This window comes from Lepidochelys kempii, chromosome 2 (genome assembly GCF_965140265.1).
Source record: "Lepidochelys kempii isolate rLepKem1 chromosome 2, rLepKem1.hap2, whole genome shotgun sequence".
Classification (NCBI taxonomy): domain Eukaryota; kingdom Metazoa; phylum Chordata; order Testudines; family Cheloniidae; genus Lepidochelys; species Lepidochelys kempii.
The window spans coordinates 198305323-198327684 of record NC_133257.1 but is presented as its reverse complement, the minus strand read 5'-3'; the positions used below and the strand labels follow the sequence as shown (position 1 = coordinate 198327684).

At 40.4% G+C, this 22362-nt stretch overlaps 1 protein-coding gene across 11 annotated transcripts in view; it reads left to right on the top strand.

Moving 5' to 3' along the window:
* LRRC3B (leucine rich repeat containing 3B) overlaps positions 1 to 22362 on the top strand; it is a 300630-nt gene that overhangs the window by 246452 nt on the left and 31816 nt on the right. For 2 of the 11 annotated variants that reach the window (XM_073333442.1, XM_073333443.1), the window contains exon 1: positions 10 to 486. The exons of 7 other annotated variants lie outside the window; for them this stretch is intronic. The gene's annotated coding sequence lies outside the window, so the exon portion shown is untranslated. Of the gene's footprint in view, positions 1 to 9; positions 487 to 22362 lie in introns of those variants that run through there. 2 more of the 11 variants (XM_073333441.1, XM_073333440.1) reach the window with 2 other exon arrangements.

Here is a 22362-nt window from a genome sequence, read left to right as displayed (position 1 = left end):
GGAAGGGTGGGGTGTTGCTGAATAAAGGAGCGGAGGCTGCAGGAACTAGGGCTACCCCCCACCGCCGGCGTTGGAGCTAGAGCAAAGGGAGCATTTTCAAGGCGTGTCTTCTTTCAATTTTTGCAAGCTGGTGGCACGCACGGGTTGCAGAGTGTCAAGCTGATCGGCATGCAAGTGGCGATGAGTGAGCAAAGTGAAGTGAGAGAGGCGCGTGCAACTGGCAGTGGAAGCTGAGGATGGTGCATGGGGAGAGAGAGAGAGAGAGAGAGAGAGAGAGATGGGAAGAAGCTGTTTGTGTTGCCTTGGGATTTTTCCACTTTGAAACCTACCAGGACCAGTTGCTACGAAGCATGAAGCAGGTGGTGATGGCTGTGATGATGAGGAAAGGCTGTTTCTAAATGACTGGGCTGCAGCTCCCTCAGAACACAAGCAACAAATGGCAGCGGGTTGTGGCCGGGCTGCAGCAGCAGCAACTGCAACTCCCAGGTGAGCTGCAAAGGCTCCAGGCTGCAAGCTGCAGCTTTCCGTGCATGCGTCTCGCATTCTGCTCCTGATCCACCCCCAGCCCCTAAGCACTTGAGCTGGGAGCCCTTTTCCTAACCTATGGGGTTAGTCTGGGTCTACTAGCGAGTGACCAAGGGATTTGTGGGTGCTTCTTCTTTTGCTTTTTGCATTTTGCACTGTACCCCCTTGTACAGGAAAGCCAAGGGAAGAGACAGGAGTTTTTGCTGATGTGTACCCTGGTCTCTATGATGCAGTAAAATAATAGGGCAGTGCACTACCCTGAGCAGGACACTGTCCTGACCTTAAAGCTTAATGTTTAGATAGAAATTTCATGGCTACTCGTAGTAAGCAGGTAAAGAGAGCATCAGTATGTGGAAAATTTTGTGTGTATGTTTAAAATTTGATAACACCATTCTGTATGTTATTGCTTTGATGACAGTGTACATAGCCAAAAACTGCTTCTTTAAAATTTGGAACTCAATACTATGCCAAATGCAATAGTATTTTTTCTTTCCTTTTTTTTGGCATCTTTCCATACAAAATAAAACACTTCTAGAATTATTATCTCTTAACTTGGAGTGCGAACTGCATGGATATTTTTATCAGTCAGTATTGCCAAATGGCCCCTTTTACTAGACAGAAGATATGGCGTGATTACAAAATAAAGAATAGCGCGCACAAAATACATCAATTTACCAAATATTTACAGGTTTCAGAGTAACAGCCGTGTTAGTCTGTATTCACAAAAAGAAAAGGAGTACTTGTGGCACCTTAGAGACTATTGGTTGGTCTCTAAGGTGCCACAAGTACTCCTTTTCTTTTTCCAGATATTTACACAACTGAATTGAAAATGGTCAAATAGTATATGAGGCTGGTATGAAGGAATTAAGCATACAGCAATTTGTACATCTGTAAAAATGACAAATAGGTTATTGCTTTTAAAAAGATGTTGTTTTTTAAAGTAATAGCCTTGGAAAAGTGCTCCAGAAGAGAAAACAATACCTTTGAGTATAAAACTTTGGATGGGACAAATCTCATCCTAATACCGAAAAATGATTGGCTGCAATAATTTCTTGGAGTTAAATCATTTAATGATTTATAAATTCAGATTGCAAAATGCCTGTTATGCCCTGTTGGGAGTGGTTCCTGAAGCCTTTGATATAGAGTACAAGAGTGTTCACACAGTTTACATTTTGATATTTTAAATAATGTCACCAAAGAAACTCATTTTGCATGTTTCTTTATAGTTTGATTTGGAGACAGAGGCTAGAATAATGAACTATGGTATAAACTAACTCACGGAAACCTTCACCATGCTCAAAGTAACTCAGTTTCTTAATTTTCTTTTGTAGGATCTAATTTAGTCATAATCGTATTCAAAGTATCAGTAATATTGAAGGAATATTGGACCAACTCTGTAACCCGTATTCACACAGGTAGTCCTGCGTTTCAGTGGGATTACTCACATGAGTAAGGGTTACTCACTTGACTAAGGATTGGGCCTGTTGTCAACTAGTTGTGATGTGGTGTTAAATAGGGACCTGATTTTGTTGAAACTATTGAGAAATCTCTCATTTGACTTAAGTAGAAACAAGTAGACTGATGCTGAGTCCTTACCTTCTCTTATTTGTCCATATATTGCTGTCGGAGAATTGAGACCCAGTCTTGCTCCCAGTGAAGTCAGTTGCAAAAATTTCATTGACTTTGATGTGAGCAGGATGTGATCCTTAGGGTGCTCATTTCCATTGATTTTTTTAGTGGCATTGAGGCTGTTTAGCACCTTGCAGGAGGTGTTCAGAGCCTTATAAGATTGAGCCTTTGGTGAGCTTTTGTTTACTAGCAGAAATATCCTGTCTGTAGCTTTCTTGACAGTGAGAAATATTTACTCTTAAGCCACATGATTTGCCTCAAATGGGAGACTAATGGAAAAACAAGACATTTCATTAGCAAGAAATAAGAATGTATTCATAGGGAGGGCCCTGTCCGAAACCACAGAAGTCAATGGGAGGTTTGCCATTGATATTAAAGGGAGAAAGATCAAGGCTTGTATATACTTACTTTGGTTTAGTTATACATATATTATCTTGGTCATTTAATTTAGAAACCAAAAAGGAAACACAGCACTAGACTTTGAGCTATTCCAACTGTACTGTTCTGTGCTCCCATTGAAGTTATAGTAGATCGCCAGTGATTTCAGGGGCAATCAGGAGCAAGCTCAAATAGCTTGTCAATTCAAGAAACAACCTCAAAACTGTAGAATTGAAATTTAGAAATTAAAGATGACTGTGGTCAGCGTCTACATTGATGTTTGAACCAAGAGAAATGTAATATAAAATGGTCTTGCTGGATTTAAGTAATCAAGGCACCAAATTATGTAGTTGGTCCCATTGACTTAAGTGGGATCACTTCTGTAAACAAAGCATGCAGGATTTATCTCACTATCAGTAAATTCGGAAAGATTCTAAACCTTCTAATTGAGAATGAAGAGAAGATGCAAAATGTTTGAAAACATTAGTTATCACTAACTGCCTCATGTAGTGAGAGGAACAACAGTTAATGGTATTATTTTTAGAATCGGTTAAAGGTATATACATGTTTTTAAATACGATAATGTATCTGTTTATTATGGGCTGATCTGTAGCCCACTGAAGTCAGCTTCATTGACTTCAATGGACTTTGGATCAGTTCCCATTTGAGAAAGAAACTTCATTTGTGTTCCACTGTTGATACACATGTATACTTTATACGTTTTGTTTTTCCCAGTATAATCAGTTAGTAAATGTAAAGCAAATGTCTTGCAGTGCAATTCATATTTGTCTGTAGCTATAAAACTCATAAAACAAAATGTCAAAAGGAAGAAAGGAATCTGATTTTTAAAATGATAGTATGATTCCCAAACACCATGATTAAATATTTTGCTTTGAACCAAGAATGAATTAATAGAGTTCAGGGAGTTTGTAGTCACTTACTCTGGCCTCCTTGAACAGTTTTACCAAACAAGCTCTGATATTTTAAAAAAATTACTTGTGGAACATACAGCTTTGGTAGGACATTTGTGCTCTTGTGTGAACCAAAAGTCAGCATGTCCACAGATACTACGTGCAAGAAATTAAAGAAATCCACTAACTAATTTAATAAACATTTTTTAAAAATAATGGCTAACTTGTAAACACATACATGAATGTTTGTGTGGTAGTATTTAAACATAATACTGTACATCATAGGTAGAACACTAATGAATTTGGAGGTCTTTTTTTCTGGTGATTCTGAGTCTCTATTTTGTTGGCTTTAGTCCAGTGTATTTGATAAAGTAAATTATTTCTTCTTCTTTCTTCATTTTTGTGGCCACTTTGTGAAGGTTGTTCTGGATGTGCAGCACATACATGAACTCATCCAAAACAAAACATACATTCAATCAGATGCAATATCAGTTTTCCCACAATACTTTTTCGGCTCTTCATTACACAAGTAGTAATTGTCAAACCCAGCATAGGGGAGGCTCTCCTTTATTTAACAATGATTAAGGTGCATACTGTTGATTCATGAGGATTTGTGAATGTAATAGTTGTCTGTAAGTATAGTTGGTGATTTGCATTGTAGACTTCTGTACTGTATCCATTGACTTGGACCACAAGCATATTTTATGTGGGGACTTAGGTTGAACTTGAAATGCACAGCATTTGCTGCTAGTTCACATACAAAATTCCAGGCTCTATCAGCTTTTTTCTTTTCTGTTCTTGTCTCTCTGATATTTAAATGGTCTTTTGCATATTTACATCAAGTAGAGATTATAGCTTGGTTTATTTTCACACTGATTTCAAAAGTGGACATGGGAAAACTCTTTCACTGTAAGGGTGGGCACAACTCCAGAGTTCTGTATTCTGTTGCCAAGGAAAAGGCCATAGCCAAAGTAAAATGGCTGTTCTGTCTCTGGATGGGGAAGGGACGCGGCAATAGAAGATAAAGGAAAGGGGAAGTGAGAGACATCACAGGTGTTGTCTAGTTTGGGAAAAGAGGTTATGACCCTATTACACTATATCTAATCCTTAGAGAAGAACGATGGTCTAGTGGTTAGGGTACAAGCCCGGAGTTCTGGATGCAGTTTCCTGCCCCACCACTGACTTCTTTTGTGACTTTGGGCAAGTTAGTTCATCTTTAAAAAGAACAGGAGTACTTGTAAAAAGAAAATGAGGATTTGTAGCACTTTAGAGACTAACAAATTTATTAGAGCATAAGCTTTCGTGGGCTACATCCCACTTCATCGGATGCATAGAATGGAACATATCGTAAGATATATACATACAGATAAGTTGGGAGTTAGTATACAAACTGTGAGACGCTATTTAGTTAAGATGAGCTATTAGCAGCAGGAGGAAAAAAAAAACTTTTGTAGTGATAATCAAGATGGCCCATTAAGACGGTTGACAAGAAGGTGTGAGGTTACTTAACTTAAGGAAATAGATTCAATATGTTTAATGATCCAGCCACTCCCAGTCCCTATTCAAAACCAAGTTAATGGTATCTAGTTTGCATATTAGTTCAAGCTCAGCAGTTTCTCGTTGGGGTCTGTTTTTGAAGCTTTTCTGTTGCAAAATTGCCACCCTTAAATCTTTTACTGAGTGGCCAGAGAGGTTGAAGTGTTCTACTACCGGGTTTTGAATGTTATGATTCCTGATGTCAGATTTGTGTCCATTTATTCTTTTATATAGCGACTGTCCGGTTTGGCCAATTTACATTGGTAGATGTACAGGTGAACGAGCTCCTGATGGCGTGGCTAATGTGATTAGGTCCTATGATGGTGTCACTTGAATAAATATGTGGACAGAGTTGGCATCGGGGTTTGTTGCAAGGATAGGTTCCTGAGTTAGTGTTTTTGTTGTGTGGTGTGTGGTTGCTGGTGAGTATTTGCTTCAGGTTCGGGGCTGTCTGTAAGCGAGGACTGGCCTGTCTCCCAAGCTCTGTGAGAATGAGGGATCATTTTTCAAGATAGGTGGTAAATCTTTGATGATATGCTGGAGCGGTTTTAATTGGGGGCTGACAGTGACAGCTAGTGGCTTTCTGTTATTTTCTTTGTTGGGCCTGTCCTGTAGTAGGTGACTTCTGGGTACTCTTCTGGCTCTGTCAATCTGTTTTTTCACTTCAACAGGTGGGTATTGTAGTTTTAAGAATGCTTGATAGAGATCTTGTAGGTGTTTGTCTCTGTCTGAGGGGTTGGAGCAAATGCGGTTGTATCTTAGAGCTTGGCTGTAGACAGTGGATCGTGTGGTGTGTCCTGGATGGAAGCTGGAGGCATGCAGGTAAGTATAGTGGTCAGTAGGTTTCCGGTATAGGGTGGTGTTTATGTGACCATCACTTATTAGCACAGTAGTGTCCAGGAAATGGACCGCTTGTGTGGATTGGTCTAGGCTGAGGTTGATGGTGGGATGGAAATTGTTGAAATCATGGTGGAATTCCTCAAGGGCTTCTTTTCCATGGGTCCAGATGATGAAGATGTCATCAATGTAGCGCAAGTAGAGTAGGGGCATTAGGGGACAAGAGCTGAGGAAGTGTTGTTCTAAGTCAGCCATAAAAATGGCATATTGTGGGGCCATGCGGGTACCCATAGCAGTGCCGCTGACTTAATCTGGAGAATGTTACCTTATTTACTCATATTGCAGTACTTCCATAGTTCATCTTTGTATGCCTCAGATCGCTGTCTGTAAAATGGGGATAATAGTACTTCCTACCACACAGAGGTTGTGAGGCTAAAATACATTCAAGATTGCAATGTGCTGAGGTGCTACTGTAATGGGGGGCCATATAAGTTCCAGAGATATAGATATAGCATGTCCTTTCCTTAGTATAGGTTTGTGTTAACTGAGGTAAAAAATGTTATCTGGCCGAGGTCCACTCTAGGCTCCTACTTAAGGTTCACTTCAAGTACATAACACATGTGGCCAGAGCAAGTTGTATGTTAAACATGAGTTTTTAAAAAATGTGTTAACGTTAAACAAACAAACAAAATACACCATTTATTTTAGTCTAGACAAGGCCCTAGGAGAAATGTAGAGTACACCTCAGCCAGCTAAATTGAAGTGAAAGATGTAGATACAAGGGATAAGGTCGTGGCTGGGTCAGGGAGAAGTGGAGCAAGAAGGAGACAGCAGGAAATAGGTAGAAAGGTGATAGAGACAACAGAGGAAAGTGAGAGACAACATGAAAATGGGATGCTATTGTGGCCTGAAAATAGCTAAGAAAACAAAGTATTAATTAAGGAAGGATAAACAAAGAAACAGAATGAAAGAGCCCCAACAGCAAGAGACCAGAGATAAAAAAGTTGAAAAAGAAAAAAGTAGTAGAAAGAAACTGCATGGAAAAAGATGGGTGGAAAAAGAAAAGTAAGAAAAGATGCATAGAGGTTTTAATCTGGAGAATGTTATCTTATTTACTCATATTGAAGTACTTCCACAGTAACAGATGGCCCACATTTCAGTCATGTTGTGGAAGGCTGACAGAATGTTCTGCTGTCGGGGGTCGAGTCACATTTCTGCTTATAGTTACTGTTGGTCACATAACTCAGTTAGTGGGATATGTATTTTTAAAAGTGACATGCCCTAGTAGCAGGACGTCTTAAAGATAGTTTTAACAATATCCACAAAAATATATCTTCATCAGTACTTACTGTGAATATACGCAAAAAGAAAAGGAGTACTTGTGGCACCTTAGAGACTAACAAATTTATTTGAGCATAATTTGTAGGTCACGAAAGCTTATGCTCAAACAAATTTGTTAGTCTCTAAGGTGCCACAAGTACTCCTTTTCTTTTTGCGGATACAGACTAACACGGCTGCTACTCTGAAACCAATGAATATACGGTAAAACAGTTTACAATACTGTTACATCAAGGTTGCAGTGAAGTTGCATTCAAGTATTTCCATTGTCTTCAGTGGAAATACTTTAATCAAAAAGGATTTGGTCCAATTTGGGTATATTTGTGAAAGTGACTGAAAGTGGTTTTGTGTGTAAAGATAGTGGGAGTTGAGAGCACTCAGTGCTTCACAGCTGTGCTTGTGGGATTGAGCCATTAATGTGTTTTTATTGGGGCTAATGGGACACATGAAAGAGTCTTAATTTTTTAAACTGGAGCGTACATATATGCAGATTGCTTGGGCATATTGCAGCCTTTCCCCCTCAAAATCATTTTAATTAAGTTTTATGCATAAACTGAAAAGAATTACTTAAAGGCCAAGTATGGCATTTAGCAAAGAGTATAGATATTTGACATTCAAATTAATGTATATGGTTGAGCTTGATAGGGGACATTATGTTAAAAAGAAACAGAATCCTCATTGCTTTTATGAATTATCCTATACTTGGATTCTTTAGGAAGGGTACAGACTAGTTATTGTATATTGGAAAGAGAACTCTAACATAAGATTTTTTTTAATCATTTAGGTTACTTTGAAATTAAAAATCATATATTATGTAAGTATATGTTACATTAGATTAATAAAAGATAAAATTGAAATGCAGTTTACAGGGCACTTTTTTTGTTTTCCTTTTTATTTCTCTGTTGGGACAATGAAAATTAGCACAGTCAGTTTCACTTTTGTTTATAATCAGTTTCAAATTCTTAATGCTGTAATATTTGGGTATCAAATACTCCAGAGAAGTACATTTAAAACATAATTTTAATGGGATTTTTAAAAACAAATTGTGGAAACTTTTCTGTTGGCCTGTTGATTTTAATGGGATTACTCACAGTAGTAAAATTAGACATGTGCATAAATGTCTGCAGAATTGGATCCCTAGAGTCTGCTCTACACCTTACTTCCTGTGTGAAGTCACTTAACTCTTCTGCACCTCCATTTCCCCATTTAAAATGGGAATATTGGTAACACCTTTCTTTTAAAAGCATTTCAAGATGTATAGCTGAAGATTGCTGTTGATATTATTATTACTATTCATTAATAAACACCTCTTTTGTGAAAGGTGCTATATATTCTTTCTGAAGTGCAATGCATGCTAGATATTTATTTAAAATGCAAAAATGATAGTCATGTGAAAGAGCTAAGACAGCTTTCAGCAGCATACTGATTTCAGTTTGTCTGTTTTTGTTCTTTCCTGTTTGGAGCCTTTGGTTGCTGGTTTGTTACGATAATACTAATTTGTGGGATGACAGGGAGACTTCTCAGTCAGACAGTGGTTCAGCATTTCATTTCCATGTACCCATTTTCTGGGATACTCCACAGTTTCCCTGTCTTTGCTATCACACTATCAAGAGGTAACACACATTTGATGTAATCAGTGATGCTGGGTTTACTTGATTTAAAAAACAAAAACAAAGCCTCAGTCAATATTAGTAAACTTGGGTTGACTACTGTGATAGAATGCTCTCTTTACCATGCACGATATGTGGTTTCTGGGAGAAGAAATTTGATGGCTATGATCAGGTGGGTTTTAGTAGCAGTATTGTTGCTATATCAAGTATGCTATTCTCAGATATAAACCTTATTATTACACTGTACTGTAGTTCTCTTTACGAGTCCAAACATACAAATATCCTTTGACAAAGAGCTTGCTACTGCAAGTAGTTCCATTAAAGTCTGAGAGATTGGCCCCTGTATTTCCATTTTATTATTCTTTAGATTGGTATTTTTTTACTATGACAAACACTTCAGTAAATGTGTCTAAACTGGCTTTGAAAATAATTGGCTTGATTTGAATAGTCAGGAGAAAATGTAATAATTTAGTAAAGAACTATAAAAAGGTGTTTTGGAAGAAAGAATTTGCCTGGAATAAGGAAATTAATGGTGAGCATATCCAGTATAGCATTCAGATTTTTAAAAAATTAAGTGTAAAATAAATGTACTTGGCTTTTTCCCCCTTGGTGCCAGGTTGGCAATACACTTTAAAAGAAAACCTGAAACCTTTCTTTATTTTCCAGTCTTTATTTTGTGAATATTGGAGAACACTGTATAATATGCTCCTGATCGTACTATAAGGATATAGGAAATAGTGCGGTGATTAAAAAACATTGTCACATTAGATTGAAAGATAGATACCCCGACTGTACACAAGTAGCATAGGTGTTGCATTGGTATGCTGGAAATTCCAGTGTTTTAGTGGATGTGGATCCTAGCTCTGGAATGTGTGCCCAAGGTTGCAGTGTGGTCATGGTGGTGACAGTATGCCTTGATGTTGGTACTGTGACAGAGTGGGATATGTCTGTATCAGATTACGAACCCCTGTTTGTTTTTAGAGCGCTGTTTTGTTTTAGGAGCTCCGCTTTGTATTGTAACCTTCATTTTGGAGTGTGACCCTTACGCTGTATTGCAACCTCCCTTGTGGATTAGTGCATTCATTTTGTAGTGGGGTATTGATGGCCTTTTCCTTGGGTATGTGTTAGAAGCTGTGACAGAGCAATCTAGGATCATCAGCTGTGATTGTCTGTCTGTTAACTACCAGCCCATACACAAGAACAATGAATTGTATACAGACACGTGGCTGTGGGAAAGGGTCAGATGTTCTTCAGCCTGGGTATGCAGCTTAAGGATCAAAGACTATGTTTAAGGGAAAAACAATGAGGAGTCCTTGTGGCACCTTAGAGACTAATGAATTTATTTGGGCGTAAGCTTTTGTGGGCTAAAATACACTTCATCAGATGTATGGAGTAAAAAATATAGTAGGCAGGTATAAATATACAGCACATTAAAAGATAGGAGTTGCCTTACCAAGTGGGGGGTCAGTGCTAATGAGGTCAATTCAGTCAGGGTGGATGTGGCCCATTTCCAACAGTTGACAAGAAGATGTGAGGATCAACAGAGGGAATATTACTTTTTTGTAGTGACCCAGCCATTCCCAGTCTTTATTCAGGCCTAATTTGATCGTGTCAAGTTCGCAAATTAATTCCAGTTCTGCAGTTTCTCGTTAAAGTCTGTTTTTGAAGTTTTTTGTGTGGAAGAATGGCCACTTTTAAGTATGTTGTTGAGTGTCCAGGGAGATTGAAGTGCTCTCCTATTGGTTTCTTTACTCACCCCCACCACACCCCGAAAACCACATTCTTCAAAACCACATTCAATAGCCATTCTACACCTGCTGAGAGTGTAATTAACCTGTCTTTTACCAGGGCTTCTGAAATCAGGGTATGGTTTCATAAGCCAAGACAAAGGGTATATACAGGTTCCCCAGAATAATGGTGGGGGACAGTAACAGATTATGACAATGTTATTTGATGGGAATAGTGTCCCAGTCTGTCCACGAATGTAGACTTCCGATTGGCAGAAAACTTGGGCATCATGAACTTTCACAGTGCAGCCCTCTTTGACATTCATAAATTGGCCTCTGTGGTCCACAAGGGCCTGCATAACAATGGAGTAGCACCCTTTGCAGACTATGTACTCATGCTCCTTGAGGAGAGCAAACTATGGGCATGTGAGTCCCAGCAATGGCCCCAGCACTGTTTGGAAACCCCGTTCTCTCAAAGCCAGCAGTTACCTCAGGAATATCTTTTATGCCTACCACCTTAAGGTAAACCACATGCCTGGTTGCCTTAGAAACCTCTGCCACCACTGTACCCACAGTCAACTTTCCAACACCACGCTGGTTGCAATGGATCTGTAGCAATCTGGGCTAGCCAGCTTCCACACAGCTATAGCAATCTACTCCTGGACCAGCAAGAGTGCCCTTTATGAGTCTTTATGCTGAAGGATCAGGGCAAGTTACTTGCAAAGCTCCAGAAATGTTGTTGCTTTTCATGCAAGAGTCATGAACGCACTGCTGGTTATCCAAGGTCTGTGTGACAACGTGATCCCACCAGTCTGTGCTTGTGGTCCTGTGCCAGAAGTGTCGGTCTATGTAGGGGGCATCAGCAGCTATACATAGTGTAGTGAGCTCCATCAGACAGAGAGAGTCCGCCTTGCCTGGGTGATGGTACTCCTCTGCCTCCTGCTCCATCTGAAGCTCTGTTAGGTGTCTTTGGCAGGTCAGACAGCATTGCTGAAATGTCCACCAGTGCCTCACAGAAACTCTGCCCGTTTCCTGACACAGGAATGAAAGTGCAAGCAAGAGAACTTCTTGAAAAGGGGCTTTCTCCATGTGGCCCGGCAGGATGTGTTGGCAGGCTGTTCAAAATTGTTGTAATGTGCAGGGTGGACTGTAAAGTTTTCCCACAGTGCACACAGGTCAAAGGGCTAGAACAGCCACATTTTGGGAGGGAGCTAGGAAGTCTTGAGTATGGTTGATTTGACTTGGGTTTTAGTGCTGCAGTGTGGCATCAGGAGTCCCAGGTTCTAGCCTTGGTTAAAAAATTCTTAATGTAGAGTTGAGAATCAGCGTAGAGGCTTGAGGCCCGGGTTCTTTAGCACCGATCGGCTGACTTGAGAGGTAGTGTGAGAATCAATAGTAATATAGCCATGGTTGCAGTGGCAAGACTTAGGCATGCTGAATACGTACCTGCTGGTTTCAGGTGGGTTTGTACTTGGTATCAAGGGTAATTAATTGGAGCTATATTTGTGCAACTTATGAATTCTGATTGATATTGTGAAGTTGTAATATGAAAATCTGCTGTGTCGTGTGTGATGGTCTTTGCTTGTGGGAAGTCTTGCCTAATAGTCAGAGCTTAGGCCCTTCGACATGTAGGGGAGCCTGGGCCCTCTCACTCCATCGGGCTCCAGCCCACTGCCCTGTGAGGGTGACACAAGGGTCTGACACCCAGGAGCACTTAATGCTGCCCTTCCTGGGCCACTTCCTACCACCCCACTATTGTCCAAAGTACTCAGTCTATCACAGGAGGCTGTGAAGGAGGTCAGTCACTACTGGGTGCCTCTTCACAGCTGGGAGTGGCGTGGCAGCTCTCTCTCTCTCTCTCTCTCTCTCTCTCTCTCTTTCTCTCTCTCTCTCTCGGGGTAGCAGCTGCCTCCTCTCGTGCCTTGGCCCTTCAGCCAGGTCAGTTCCAAGTCTCTCCCCTTCAGGGGTTATCCATAAACAACACACAAGGAATTAACGCAAACTGCACTAGTAGGTGAAAGGGGGAAATACCTCCCTCTCCAGGTATAACAGAAGCAGGTCTTCCCTTCTCTCAGGAAGGGACCGTCAGGTGGTTGTTGAGGGAGAGATCCCACCTTCCCTCAGCCCTTTTCTCAGGAGCTAAAAAGTAGAAATCCTTTCTCTTCCCTGGTCTTCCCACAAGTGAGCTGTTCTGCTCCCTTTTAACTCCTCCTACACCCTGTGCATTTCTTGCACAGTGTGGTGGGGCAGGGCTGGCTGAGTCCAGAACAGCTTCTTAACCCCTAGTGGCCTAGTGGGGAGTTTGTATACTCCATCTCAGAGTGGTTATATGTTTGTGGACCCAACCATTGCTGACTAAGCCATGTATACACCAGAAAGATACACTGGATTGATGCTTAGGACTAATGACCCTATTTAGGTGCAAACATCTAACAACGGATAAGCTGCATCCTCAGTTTTAGCTGAACTCTTCTGAAGGGAGTGGGAAGGCAGGAGCAGTGGAAAGTTACCCAAAAGAGCAGAAGAAGCCAGGTGGATTTGAATAGCGAGTCACACCGGGGGAGGAGGAAAAGGACTAGAAGAGGAAGCATTATGAAGGGCAGGAAAGAGCAAGGTCAGAGAAGTTGGGACGAGGCTCACTGAGGGAGAGATACCAGCTACCATGAAACAGCCTGCTGAGGCAAGGACACCTTGCCTGCCCCCCTCCCTGGTAGGGGCAAAAGAGGCAATTTTCTCTGGGCCTTTCCCATTTGAGAGGGCCCCCAAACCCATGGAATTTGAGTGAGTGGTACTGTGACCTAGCTCACAGGGTCGCAACACCCCTCGAATTTGGCCCACCTGGGCCAAACCCGAGTGGCCTCACAACCCCTTGTGCTAGGTTGCAATGGCTAGAGTGGAGAGCCGGATCCAACCCTGTAGGACAGAAGCCGCCGCTGTGGATGACTGGGTGGCAGGCTCAATTTCCAAGCCACCCTTCCCCCACCCCGTTGAGACCAGTTTGATCTCCATCAGTGTTCCCTCTAATTTTTTACGTCCATGTGCGGAATTAATTTTATTATATTCACCAATAGGAAGGTGATGTGTAACACATCACCTTCGTATTGGTGCACATAACAAAATTCATGTGGTGGGGATAGGGTCAAGGGGTTCAGGGTGCGGGCTCTGGGGTGGGGCTGGGAATGAGGGAGTGGGAGGGGGCTCAGGGTTGGGACAGAGGGTTGGAGTGCAGGGGGGTCAGGGCTTTGGCTGGGGGTGGGGGCTCGGGTGGGGCCAGGGATGAGGGGTTTGGGGTGCAGGCTGCCCTGGGGCTGCGGTGGGGAGAGAGGACTCTCCCCAGCCCTCTTGCCGCAGCAGTTTGGGGAGGCGCTTCTCCCCAGCTGCGGCAGCTTAGGTAGGGCTGGGCTGGGCTGAGGGAGGTCCATGCTGGGGGAGAGGCATCTCTCCCCACTGCAGCCCTGAGCCCCTGCACAGGGCTTAATAGGCAGCTGCGCATCTTAGAGGGAACTTAGGTCTCCATGATGATTTTTTTTAAAGGGTGGAGGGATTCCATTTCATATTTTGCCCCAGGCTCCCCAGAACCTCTGTGGTTCCCCAAAGACTCTCAAGCAAAGAGTGTGATAGAAAGTGAGGGGTATTGTGATTTCAGATGTTTGTTTTGTATGACCTGTGCTTTACATGATTAAGTATAAGAAAATATAAAGGTATTAGTTTGTGCAAAGAGGGTATGTTTGTGCTGACTGCTTCACAACTGCTAGATGCCCCTGACAGAGTTAAACTGTAATGAGATGCTTTGCATTATTGAGGTGGAGTGCTGGGAGAGGGGTTTTTTATGTAACTGAGGTATTTCGGGGGGTCAGTGCTGGTCCTGGAGACCTGTGGCAAGTGGGTTGAGGAGCCCCATTTTGGAGAGGGGTAGCTGACTGAGAGCCAGTGCCTGGGAAATGTGTCAGAAAGGTCAAGAGAGGAACCAGTACTGCAGTCTGCTGGCAGTCTAGAGGCTTAACATACTCTAGAGGATGCAAACCATAGACACATGGATTCCCTTCACAGCAGTCCCAGAGGGTGGCTGTGAAGGCGCATGTACTAGGTTACATGATAATAGATGGTTTGAAAGTGGTACTTAGTATAGAATGTATGTCTGTGTGACCCTTTTCATGTCATATATGGCACAGTGTGATATAAAACAATGTTCAACCTTCTACAGATAGTATATGCTTGTGTACATGGCAAGTTACTGGACAGCAAGCCAGGGTATGAATCTGTTATGCATCAGCTTGCCATACAGTAATGTCTGATGTGGCCAGGGTGGATTTAATTGAAACCAAATTGATTTAAATCACTAGTCAGGAAGACTCGATTTAATCATGGATTTCTACAAAAAAGTGCACTCATGTTGGTTGTTATAACCTTAATACATATTCTTTACAACTCCGAGATAGATGTAGGTTTCATTTTTAGAAGGTACACACTGAACATTTTTAAAGTGATTTATTTTGAAAACTTTTCAGATTAGTTTTACAGCTATATCAGAAAATGAAATGATTGTTTGGTTATTTCATTTACCAAAGGTAATTGACGCAGATATTTATGATGTCATTGGGAGGTGAACTATCTCCAATTCAATAGGTTAACCGTTAATATTTGGAGGATTGTGTTGCCATGCTGTATTAGGAGGAGAACATCACCAGACAGACATTTAAATTGTTTTATTTAACTAAAACAATGTTGCATATGCTGGATTTTTTTCTTCAACAGCAAACATATAATATTTTAACAAAACAAGTATATGAATTTTTGAATGTATTTAAACATTCAAGTTTTTAAAATCAGGTTTGTTTTTGTTAAAATTGTTTTTAACTAAAATAGTTAAATGAATATTTAAAAAAAAAACCAAGAAAAATTAAATTGACTGTCAGCCAGGTCAACATGAGAAACTTAAAATATTGGCTTCTGCAGCTAACTCCAGTTCGACATAAACCTTCTGGAGCTGTGCATAGTATGTAAAACTTGTAATGGTTCCTACCACTTATTTGGACTTTGATTTTTGCAGTCATGTTGGACAACATGAAAACAATTAATAGTATCAACAAAGGAGGCGGAGCAAGATCCACCCCTCTTTGCATCAAAGTTGTCAATCTCCGGAACTGGTGCATTTGTCAGCAGATCACCTTCTTACAGTGCACCTTCCAAGGGTTAGTAGACAGCCTCAATAGACACTTCTCCAGGCCTTGGTGGCATGAAGCATCTTTCAGTAGTGCGGAATCCCATCTTGGGACCTCTTTGTGCCTCAAGAGTTCAAGAAATTTGCAGCGTACTGCTCCCGAGCAGTTCAAGGCCACGAGTCCAGAGGGGACGCATTTCCAGTTCAGAGGTCAGGACAGGTGACGTAAACATTTGTGCCCATTCCTTTGTTCTGAGGAAGACTGAACAAAACGGAGGGTTGGTGATCCTGATTGTTCCTAGGTGGCCCAGGCAGTTCTGGTTCTTGAGCATTCTCCACGTGTCCTCGTGTTTGTGCATCAATATCCAGCTCTTACAGACCTAATGACTCAGATCAGACATTTCAGTCCGGCATTCTTCCATTTAACAGTTTGGTATTTGAATGGGTGATTTGAATTTGACATAAAAGAGTCCTGCTCAGAGCTACTATAATCCATCATTAGCAATAGTAGGAAAGATTCTTCGAGGAAATGCAAAATGGAAAGTATTTTCTACCTTGTGCCAGCATTGTTGGATAAACCCAGAGGGGTGCCGTTGATCCCTACTGTCAGGACTACCTCCTCTTTCTAAAAACATTAGGACAATCAGTTCCTTGTGTGTGCACTTGACAGCTATTAGAGTCTTTTCCCCCTATGCTGAACAGGCACATAATCTTTGCCCGTCCTATTGCAGTATGGATTCTGAAGGGACTTGTCAGAACCTTTTGTGTGATACTAAAAGCTACCCCAATTTGGGACCTAAAGTTAGTGCTTTTGGTATTAATGAAGGCCCCGTTTGAACACTTAATCTCATGTTCCTTTGCCCAAGATTGCATTTCTTGGTGCTATCCTCTCAGCCAGAAGAGTAGGAGAGCTGGAGGCCCTTATTGCTGATCCACCTGATACTGGCTTCCATAAGGACAAAGTTTCCCTGAGCTTATACCCCAAATTCATCTCCAAAGTAATTTTAGAGTTTAATCTGAACCAGGTCATCCACTTCCCTGTCTTCCATTCAGAGCTGCACCCCATCAAAAAAGCACAAGAAACTACTCTCTGGATGTCCATCAAGCCTTGGCATTCTACCTACAGAGGACAAAACCTTTCAGGGAATCTCCTAAATTGTCTCCTTTGCAGAACATACAAGAGGGGAAGTGATCTCCTCACAGAGACTTTCCAAATGGATTATGGGCTGCATCCTTCATTTCTTATGAGTTAATGGTGACACCTCCCACCCCCTCAAGATGTGAGGGCCCACTTGACCAGAAACTAGGCTGCATCAGTAGCATTGCTTCAAGATGTCCCTCTTCTGGAGATATGTAGAGCAGCAGTATTGGGCTCTGTTCCCACTTTTGCAAAATATTATGCCCTGGTACAAGTTTCTACAGCAGATACAGTCTTTGGCAGTCCTGCAGTAGGTGATAAATCAGGGTTCCTTGCACTATCCCCCTCAATTAATACAACTTTGTCACCTCAAGTGGAGTATGCGTAGGGACCATTACTCAAAGAAGAAGAAAAGGTTATTTACCTTGTATAGTAACTGGAATTCTTCAAGCTGTGTGGTCCCTATCTGTATTCTACTACCCACCCTCCTTCCCCTCTGCTGCGGAGCCTTATCCTCGGGCTGTTTGTGGTAGAAAGGCAACTGGAGAAGGAGGCGGTTCGCACCTTCTCTTATGCACTCGGTTTGGAGCCCAAGGAGGAGAGGTGCACAGGTGTGGACCAAAAGAAACTGCTAGAAAAAAAATATGGTCTCAGGCTCATGGAGTGCATGCACCCCCCTCGAGTGAAATACAGATAGGGATCACACATCTTGACAAACTCCTGTTACTGTACAGGTAAATGACCTTTCATTTGTGAAGATTAAATAGTTAACGCTTGTAAAGTGCTACATAAATCCTAAAATTCCCCTGAAATGTACTGAACCATTCAGTTGTTGAAGCATGTATAGCCCTATGACTTCCATTCATTTGGACAGCTGTTCCACAGAAAATTTTGTAGAGCACTTGCAACCCAGGAAATCGGACTCCACTTCTGTAGCAGGAGACCAGGTGAGATGTAAAGATCATCTATATATACACATTTTAGATAAAGTGTGCCATTTAAGTTTTCTCCATCTACCTAAGCAGTTTGGGTGTGCTCAGCAGTATTTGCGCATCTCAATTTGAGGTGTATCATAAAGAACCATCTCAGTGCTCTGCCTCAAAATTCTTAGGCCAGCCATGCTCATAGGGGAATGAGCATTGGTGTACATGGGATCGATGGCAGAAATGAGAGGACGGAGGAGATCCACTAGACATACTCAGAAAAGATAGGGAAGAAACTGAGACGAGTGGGAAAGATTGAAAGGAAGGATGATTGAAATGCCAAGTAAAAGGAGGAAATAACTGGCCATAAGAAGGATATGATGGATGAAGAGAGATCCTTAAAATCCAAAGGAATCGAGGAGAGAAGGATAAGAAGAATATTAAGTTTTAAGGAGGGGATTATATTTTTTAATTGCATCCAACAAGAAACTCGAACAAATCCTTTCTCCTACAATTTAGAAATCCCTCCTTTGAAAGAGCTTATAGGTAAGTGGGTGGGATATCTTTCTCTAAAATGACATAAACTATACCCTGGCAGCTGAAAAACTTTTTACCATGTAATCCTGAAAATTTTAAATCCATATATAGAAAAGGAAATATTAGAATAGAGGTAAATCAAACTTAAGGTCTTAATGACAGGAATATCATCAAATTAATACATTGTGTCTATTTGAATTTCAGTTGGTCATTAATAAACTTTGTTCCAGAGGAAATGTGACCTCTTGTTCCAAATGAAGTGGCTGAAGAAGCAGGCAAAATACAAAGCAAAAAAGAGATGATGTCAAACAGGAGAGTATGCAGAGGAAATAATTGACAGTACCCTCTAGACTGTAAAAATTACCTGCAGCCTGCCCTAGGTTTCGAGCTCTTTTGATAACACTGTGCATTTGTAGGTGGCTCAATCTGTTTTCCATTTTCTGTGTATGTCAAGGGAATAGGTTTACTGAGAGTTGTAAAACTAGTCATATCGCTTTACATAGCACGGATTTCCAAGAGAACAGGAACATAAATCTACATTGTTGTATTATTGTGTGGTTGGTGGTACATCAGTCATTAACTCACAAGAAGGTATTCCAGAGGGTATTATTGATCTACTGATAGTAATTCTGATATGCTCTACTTTTGCACTTTGAGATTTTCTTTCTTTTTTTTTTGGTTACATAATACAGATACTGTGAAAAGAAAATGTACAGCTAATATCAGGGTGCACTGATTTAAGTCACCAATTTGAATCACAATATGAATCAGGAAGTAGGTAACTTAAATCAAGGTGATCTATTTTAATCCCATTTTCTATTTGTACTTTTTAGTTTATTTTTCTAAAGAAAGGTTGCGTCTCATTGGTTACTAACCCTTAAAACATGTTAATTTGCAACTAAATACAGCCTTTTTACTAAATTTGAAACTTCTTTTTGCTTACCAAGAAGATACTGTATGTATGCACATTTATTTAAGCTTAACATACTTATTCCGATTCTTAATTTTTACATGTTTATTATGTTAGAAAATGGTGAATTTCAAATTTATTTACTAAATGACTAATTTTTTACTCATAATTTCTGTCAGGCTGCATTTGGATGTAAATTGGAATTCAATTAAAATGCACAGAAATAGCACTTTCAAATTGTTTTATTTAACTTATAAACAATCTTAAATGTGCTGGTTACATAAGGAAAAAACCCTAAGTCTATCAAAACATGTTATGCATTTAAAACTAAATGATTTTTTTTTAAACAAAGGAAGTATTGTCTGTAGTTAATGAATTGAACTGATTGTTTCTGGTCACCGTATCCTTCAAGATTTATGAACTAGTAGAGCTCCTCCTCTTACCTTTTTTTTATTAATAGATTGGAAGAGGGAAAACAAGCTTTCCTGCTTCTTAACTTTGAATGAACTAGTCATTAAACTGATCTAATTGAATAAACTGAAATGAAGAAATATTCTCTTGGCACATGCAGAAGAAGCTACTGCTGTCAAAAGCAGTTTAGCACTTTTCGCAAATTCTGGCTGTGCGTGCTTAGTCAGTGACTTCCACCAGTCGAGTGGTATGACTTTCTTTAAAACTTCAGCAGCAAAAATGTACTGCTAGAATATTTTAAAAAAATTAATTTAAATGATCTTAATAGATTATACCTAGGTGTGGGTTGTCATAATTTCAAATTTGATTTTAAATAAATTTGTTATAAAAGAAAAATGTATTTAAAGAAAAAAATTGAAATTTTAAATCATTGATTTTTATCCACCCTGGCTAATATACTTTGTGATCCTAGATATCTATCCTATTCTATTCTATTGTAGAATTTGAAATGTCCTTACAAGGCCATTTATACAAGTATGTAAGTGGTCACAAGGGCTGGACAATTAGTAATTGTTGCTAACTGTTGTGAAAATTTATCAAATCAGCGTACTAACAATATGACTCTATGATCTGGAAGCAGCTGTATTAAATGAAGCAGACATCAGAAATCTGGAGGCAGTAGAGATGAGAGTTCTTTGAAAGAAGGCAGGTGTAAACTGAAATTAATTTAAGACCAGTGAAGTTAGAAGGAGAGTAGGAAATGAAATCAGGGAACGGAGTTGGCTACAATCAAAAAGATGACTGTGGGGAGGATGCTACTGAAAACTGACAGATGATGGCATGCCAGAGAAGATAATGCAAAGATAACCAACGTCAGTCCGACCAAGAGGCCAGGCATTGTTCACAAGAACATGACCAGGCTGGGCTTAATGGAGGAGCAAGCCATGGATAGGAATGAATGGTAATCCTGTACTGCTCCCCATGTCTTTAAAGATGCTTTAGTATAAAAAAGAAGAAAGAAGCTTACTATTGCAGGTGCTTCACTTCTGATATAGTGAACTGTAGGTATTCTGAAATGCCAAGTTAAAGCCTGCCATGTGCTCTGCACTGAAGATGGTTAGTAGTAGTTTGGTAGAATTTAACTGTGTGTGGGGGCGGGGGGGGGGGGAGAGGGGAGGGATGCTATAGGTCTGTGTATGATAAATGTGCCGTGATCATAATTCAGCAGAAAACCAGGGCATGGATCTAGTGTTCCACAATTCTCTGGTGATGCTCTCAGAGTATCATAAAAGGGTGTGAACAAGGAGAAATGTGCTATACTGGTGTGAAGAATGTGGGAGATATCTGTATTAATATTCTGAAGGGTCTCTGGGGTTTGGTTGTTGTGGTGTTGGCTGACAAGTAACAAAGATCTACCAATCTAAACCAGTCTTCATTAGGTTTGGTCTGCAGGACATCCAGTCTAAAAGGGGTTTCTACCCTGAGAAAATGACAGGTGTGGACCTGTCACTTGGAAAGGGTGCCCACGGAGAGAGAGAGTGAGCGGGTTGAAGGTACAGCTAACCTTGGAATTGTAACAAACTGGTAAAGTCAAATGAGTTATTTCTTCATGGAAAAAGTAAGAGGTCAGAGGAGAGGTGTGGCATTTGTGGGTAGAGCAAAGGATTTTGGTATGGGTGGTGTGGTTTGTTAGATGTTGAAAGGACAGACAAATTTGTTGTGGCAGTGAGGAGTCTGAATGCATTTGGGTAGTGTGAGGTTTGCATATTTAGGGAATGTATTGATGGTGGTCTGTTGATTTATTTAGTAATTGTGCTTGTGGGATTTGCATTTTAAGCAGCTTTACTCCTAAGCAAATTAATAAAGATTCATGCTTTTGGGGAGGAGAGGTAAATTCTAAATAGTGGGAAACCAGCATGTACTGTCTTTTCTGAAATTGTCCATTCTACTCCTGCATGTGCCATTGAAATGTTGAGCTGAATTATCTAAATCTACCAACAGTGATCAAAATAAAAATCTGTTGGTCTAAGTTTTGCACAGTTACATTGATAAATCTGGAATAATAAAGTGAAATAATGGAATTACTCAATATTTAGACCACTGAAATTGAAAGCAGAATTTGAGTCTTTTTCTGTCAGTGTGGTTAGTCAGAAATATTCTGGTGTCATTAGTTACCATAATAGATTCTCAAAAAGAAAAGGAGTACTTGTGGCACCTTAGAGACTAACCAATTTATTTGAGCATAAGCTTTCGTGAGCTACAGCTCACTGCGAATACAGACTAATACGGCTGTTACTCTGAAACCCATAATAGATTCTGTTACTACTTTCAGTCAAAGAACAAAACAGTAATTTTTTCTTGACTCCAGAATTAGAGAAGATATTTGTGTTGTTGTTTTTCCTTTTTTTTTTTTGTTTTTCTCTTTTGTGGAAAAATTGTACAGATGTTAATAGGGATGAAATGTATAGAATTCCATAGAAATTACTTACTAAATTGAATACAGAATGATGCATTCTTTCTATAGAATTTGTAAACCAGCCTATAGCAGGTAATAGAGAATTGTATTCCTGTGATAGAATTCTATTGGCTTGTTTAAGAAAGGTTATCCTTTTATTCCATAGGGTTTTTCAGTAAGTGCCTCCCCTCTTCCCTCCCCCCCCCCCCCCCCCCCCGGATTCCCTTTAAACTGCTTAATTCTAGGCTAGATAGGTATGTTTATCAGTTACCTTCCTAGACTCTTTCTCAGAGGTATAATTTCATTAACTGGGTTTTCATTCATTACTATGCTTAC